Source organism: Cyprinodon tularosa, unplaced genomic scaffold (assembly GCF_016077235.1).
Source record: "Cyprinodon tularosa strain WSP-4 unplaced genomic scaffold, ASM1607723v1 ctg112, whole genome shotgun sequence".
NCBI classification, from domain to species: Eukaryota; Metazoa; Chordata; class Actinopteri; order Cyprinodontiformes; family Cyprinodontidae; genus Cyprinodon; species Cyprinodon tularosa.
Window position 1 is genome coordinate 1,000,036 of NW_024037916.1, and position 6,268 is coordinate 1,006,303.

Here is a 6,268-nt window from a genome sequence, read left to right on the forward strand (position 1 = left end):
TTGGATGGGACACTGAGCGGCCGCGACGCATTTTTAGTTCTGGTAACGTTTCTTACCTGTCAATTTTATTATTTTCCCAGTGAAACCACATGATTTATAGGCTACTAACTGAAAATGACTGCATTGGTTTGTAGATGGATATCAGGAAATTCCTCACACGAAGCAGAGACAGGGAAGCAGTAAAACAAGATGAGAGAGGGAGGTAAGGTCCCGTGATGAATTAGTGATTTAAGCTAAGCAGTTACATTAGGGACGTTATAAGCAATATGATAGATATTTACATAATTATAGATTTACGTTTTTTAATGTTTGCTGTAGAGGATGAGAATGAAGGTGCTGGAGTAGGAAAGGGAGGATGAGGCGAGACTGACAGGCAAGAGACAGGTGAGAGACAGGAGATACAGGACCATGAAGGTGATGAGGGAGCAACAACCAGCCTCCACAAACAAGAAGGGGACATTAGTGACTTAGGGGGAAAGCATGATGGTCCTAAACAAGTGAAGTTATCCCACTATCCCCAGCACAAATTTGGAGTAAAAAAAACGTTTGTTTAATTCAAAATGGTTTGAAAGCTTTTTATGATTGAAAAAGAAAGCCTTGTCATCAAGGATATGCAGTGTGTTTTCAACTTGCTTGATAACATCATATTCCCAAGACTAACACAGGTCATCCAGATCTCCCTCACAATCCCAGTCAAAAGCTGTAGTTATGAAAGGTCATTCAGTGTGTTGAGAAGGTTCCACACTTGGCTGAGGTGCACAATGGGACAAGACAGGCTCCATCATCTTGCTATTTTATCAGTTGAAAAGGAAGAACTTTCTAAGCTGAGTCACAGTCAAGTGATTGACTGCTTTGCAAAAATGATAAATAGGAGGTACACTTTAATGCTCAAAAAATTAACTCATCCTGAACTTAGTTCAGGATGAGTTAACATTTCCCCCGAACTAAAACTCTGAAACCTAGAAATTAATGATTACTTCAGAATGTGTATAAGGAAACGTTTTATTTTTAAAGTTGGTAATGTCTTATTTTTTATAGCTGCAATGTTGAAAATGTTCATGTTTGTTAAAACAAATATGCTCTTACAGTTATTAATATCTCAACTGGTAATTTTGGTTGGAATGTATCAGGGTTGGGCAGTGTGCTTGTCTATATTTGTGTATGGCAGGAGGGGCATATGCGGTAGGGGGCCAGTGCCCCAGTAAAGCTTTGTGCCTAGCAACACCCCTGCTCAGAACACAGTTTATAAAAAGAAAAAACACACACACATAGCAACCTGTGTTTTTTCTTTACATCTGAATCTCATTTAGTGTTTTGAGCTCAGTTCCTTTTAAATGTTTGCACTTTCAACCTGATGCAATAAAATGGCAATAAAAAACTATTAACATATTTTGTTTTCATGTAAGAAATTGGGGCAAACGGCAACTATTGCCAGAGGCATTAAATAGTTCCGAACGTTTGAACTTTGGAGATTCATTTTTATTTTTTTTTATTTGGATTTTATCCTGCTCAAAGACTGACATTGTCAAGTTGAACAAAAAGCAAACACTTGGTTCTAGCCTTCATCAGGTCAGGACATTATAATCATTTCAATGTATTCCAAAAAGGTGAAAGATCTCTTATTGTCATCAGTTTCTAAACAAATATGATTTCAAAAATGGAAAAGTTATGAATTAAAAGTTATTCAGTCTCATGACGGTATTAATTTGTTTGACCTTATCAGACAGGGTTGATTTATCTCATTGACACGTGCATTTGAACTTTACCTGGGGAATTGCAACCCCTTGATTCTTATGTTTTTCAGTCATTTTGTTGCAGATGTGCTGCTGGGATTTAAATCTTTTTCCCGTAGATGATCCTGCTTTGTCCAAACAGGAGCTGCTTTAAGTTTCGCTCAAGAATGCTATGATATCAAGAGCAGCTCAAGGTCACTACAAATTATTATTTATCTGTGTTTTAGGTGAATGCTTGGCTTACAATTTTCTCTGGGGTCGCCCGATTCTAAAGAGATACAGCAAGTTTTTTTAATGATCAAGCCTACCGCACAATGCGGGACAAAATGGGACGTTTAACGCTACTGCAGGCGTGCCCAAAGTTGGTCCTCTATTGCAGCTGTCCTGCAGGTTTTGGAGGTTTCCATGCTACAGCACGGTTGATTTTCATCGATAGCTGATTAACAGTGGCAGTGGCCCTCGAGGACCAACTTTGGGCATGCCTGCCCTTCTGGGTCTGGGGGGTGGGACTTAAGAGTTTAGAAAGAAACAGTCTACACATTAAAAAATTTTCTGTTCAGGATGGAGCCAGACCTAATCACCGTCAGATTGCATTATGTTTGCCTCCTATTCCACACTACTTCTGTCTATTTTTGTGTAAACCTGTTCAAGATTACAGCTTCTCTCTCTCTAAAAGCCCAAGGCCAGAAGAAACCAACAATAGTTCATAGTCTCTTCGAGTTTTGCATTTTTTTTTTGACCAGTTTCAGAACGAAGGAGAGATTAAAATTAAAGCACAACCTCTTTCATTTGACTCGTAATAGACTGATAGACCTTTTGTAAAACTTTAATATCTTTGAGTATGTAAGAGATAATATTTTGCATATTCATTCGTTTTTATTTGCAAGTTCTTGTATTTTGGGTGGAAATTAAAGCCTCAGCTTTGTCCGTCTCAGTCATTGTGTCCTTCACTCTCCTTGTTGTCTGACGCCCTGTTGGTGCCACCGATTGTGGCTCCACAGGAACACAGGAGACCGCCGATTGCGGCTCCGAATCAGGAAGTGAAGAGGCCGCCCATTGCGGCTTCGCATCAGGAGCAGAGGAAACCACCGACTGTGGCTCCACAGGCACACAGGAGACCGCCGATTCAGGAGTCACTGGATGACGCAGAGCAGGCTCAGGGGTTCCCCAACGGCCCCAGATCTCCCGACATCTGCGATTCCACTCCTCATCACGTCGACGCCGCTTCATCTCCCACTCCTCTTCTTGTCGACGCCGCTCCATCGCCAACTTTCGTTTCAACTCCTCATGACGCCGGAGCAACTCCTCCCACCGGGATAATGGCGGAAGACTCAGAGCAGGCTTAGGGGTCTCAAGACGTTCCAGAATCTTCTGCCATCGACGGAAAGAAACCGTCCAGAGTGGTTCAGTGGAGTTTGTCGGTTCCTCCTCATACATCCTCAGGAATGCCTCTGTTGGGTCTGCTGGGCTAGTCTGTTGGCCGGATCGTTCTGTCATGATGTGGTTGGTTTGCTAGCCCAAGATGCAGAACTCACAGAACAGAGGCAGGATTAAAGTCCAATAATTTATTGGAGAACTCAGGTTTTCCCTCTGGGAGGCAGAGAGGACAGAAACAGGTTATGCTCAAATACAGGTTTACAGGTTTCCAAACTCACAGGTTGCAGATTCAGACAGGCAGGGTTAAACAGGCAGGGAGGCTCTGGTTTGCTTCCATGGCAAGGACAGGACAATGACAACGGCAAGGCATGGCATGGCAGAGCATGGCATGGCAACAATGACTATGACCACGATCCGGCTCAGAGAGAAGCTATGACTCAGCTTATATAGGGAGAGGTTAATCAGCAGAGCTGATGGGAATCAGCTGAGCGCAGAGAACCAGCTCCCAGGAGAGGATCCACGGCGCCCTCTGGTGGGCAAACCTCTGGATCCCAACAGAAACAGAAGCCCACAGGAAGGGATCCACACAGCCCTCTGGAGGGCATGTGTGGATCCCTCCGGATGTTTTTTTTGTACCTTTTTTGGAATGACTATGACCCGGATGACTCAGAATCTTCACTAGCATAATATGAGTAGCTTTTCTTCATTTGAACTTATCAATTGTTTTGTGTGTTTCTTCGATTATTCAGATCATTCCACAGTGGATCTTAGTTTAAACCAAAACTTTATATAACTTCATAAGTTGAATTTTTCTCATTTTCATTGTTTATTTGTATAAACTAGAAAGGCCCCCAGATCTTTAAAGACCAATACACTTGCCTTTCAGACTAGAATATAAAGGTATAGTGGAGAATGTTTTTTTTGCCGGGTGGATCATCATAATAAGTGGTCCTCTTAATTGTCAATCATTCTGGTGATATGTTTACATAAGGCCGTCCTATGTGCTCGTCCCCATTTTCACTTACCGGTGGTGAGTCTGACATAGTGGAAAAATTGCAAATCTTCATTTGGAAAGTAAGCTCGTAGGAGCGATGCAAACAGCAACATTTAAGGATCTGACACCCGTTTAGGTGTTCCCTCTTGAGAGCGGGTACAGGGTGGTGCATGTGAATTTTTTTTTAAGTGGAGATCTTTTCAAAAAATCATGAAAATCCTCCACAATACCTTCAATAATTAGATGCTAGATGTTTGCTCTTTAGTTCAGGAACAAGATGCCTGAAAACATGAGATGTGCAGAAACTTTTAGTATCCTTAAATTTGACTTAGTCAGTAATGTTTGTCTGTCCCTTTCATCAAGTCTTTGCTATGTTTTAATGTTTATTTTTAAAGAGGCTTGTTCATCTTTACTGAATTTTCTCAATCCTAATATTGCTAGATGTAAGTCTTTTTATTAGATAATAATATGAAAAACAAACGTTTGCAGATTTATCTAAAATCCTTTTCACTCTTCAACGATGTTCTTGGTGATCAATTGATAATTTTTCTAAAAACACTTCCTAGAAGTAGAGGGGTCTATAAAATGGTTTAGCTGTTATTGATCCCCTAAAAAGCATCTGTAACAGCAGCATCACATCTTCTCACTCTCCTTGTATTGTTCCTTTGATGCACTTCAGCAGTTTGGCTGTAATTATCTGACAAGGGAAGTGAACTGGTCCTGATGAAGGAGGACTCAGAGAGTGGAACACAGTCATTTCCCCTCCATTACTGCAGCACTTTAGTAACATATCAGACACACCAGTTTGCACCGTAGTTTACTGGTTTTTGACCTGTTCTGACAGTTGGAAAGTGCAATGTAATATTTGTGAAACTTTCTGAGAAGATAACAACAGAAGTATGTATATTTCCTATTTCCATAATGAGGGAGCTTTTCTGTTATTTTTTGCTGTGGATTCTCTTTGTTTCTTTTCTCCCACAGCATATTTTTCTCCCTGAAAAACCCAATATACAGACCAGCTATCATGGCAATTGTTAACATTTGCAGATGGGTCACCTGTAGCATCCCGTTGCTGCTCTGTCATTATCTCAGTGCTGCAACACAGCAAACATCTGCTAGTTAGGATCACCTGCCTGCATATTAGGGGGATTTTAAAAGTAGATTTATTTGATTTATCAAACGCTTGTCCTTCCATCTATCATCTTCTGCTATCTGTTTCAAGAAAGAACCACATTCTTGCTCAATTCTTGATGAAGAAGACAGAAGAAATTTTAATCAGAAGTTATCAGAGCCAGAAGGAGGAGCCGCATCTTTACTCTGAACTCCCTCCACATGATGGATATCCTTACCTATTCCTTGAGCGTTAGCCTGGTCAGGGATTTAGGAGATCTGTTCTAGGATCTCTGTAGACAGAAACAAGGAGCTCCTGAATCTGCTTCTTTTCAGGACCTTGTTCTGTTCAATGTAACTCACCTCCCAGGATATTTGGGTCAGAACATAGATGTCTCCTCTGCTATTTTTTCTGAATTGCCAGCAAGACACACAAACACGCTCCTTTGCAATTGGCTGCTAGACATTCTCAAAAAAATACTTCAGTCAGGTTGGACAGAACACCTCTGATGTCTTCCAGGTTCACCACCAATCACATTGTGATGTTTGCAGACGATACTACAGTGGTGGGCCTCATCAAAGACGACAACGACCAGGACTACAGAGAGAAGATGGAGCAACTGATGGACTGCTCATTAAAAGCTCAGCTGTAGAGGTGGTGAGCAGCAGCAAAGTCCTGGGGGTGCACCTCACAGACAACCTCACCTGGAATGTAAACACCACCTCACAGGTCAAAAGGGCACACTTGTACTCCCTGTGGAGGATGAGGAGAGCCCACCTGCCCCCACTTATCCTCACCACCTTCTACAGAAGCAACATAGTGAGCATTCTGACCAGCTGTCTCACTGTGTGGAGGCTTCTGCGTCTCAGACTGGAAGAACATGAGAAGAGTGGTAAGAACAGCAGAGAGGATCATCGGGGCTCTCCTCCCTCCATAAAAAACATTTTACACCAGCGCATAACATCATCAGTTACCCCTCACACCCCCAGCATGGACAGTCCTCCCTGCTGCCCTCTGGGAAGAGGCTTTGCAGCTTCCAATGCAGGACTAGAA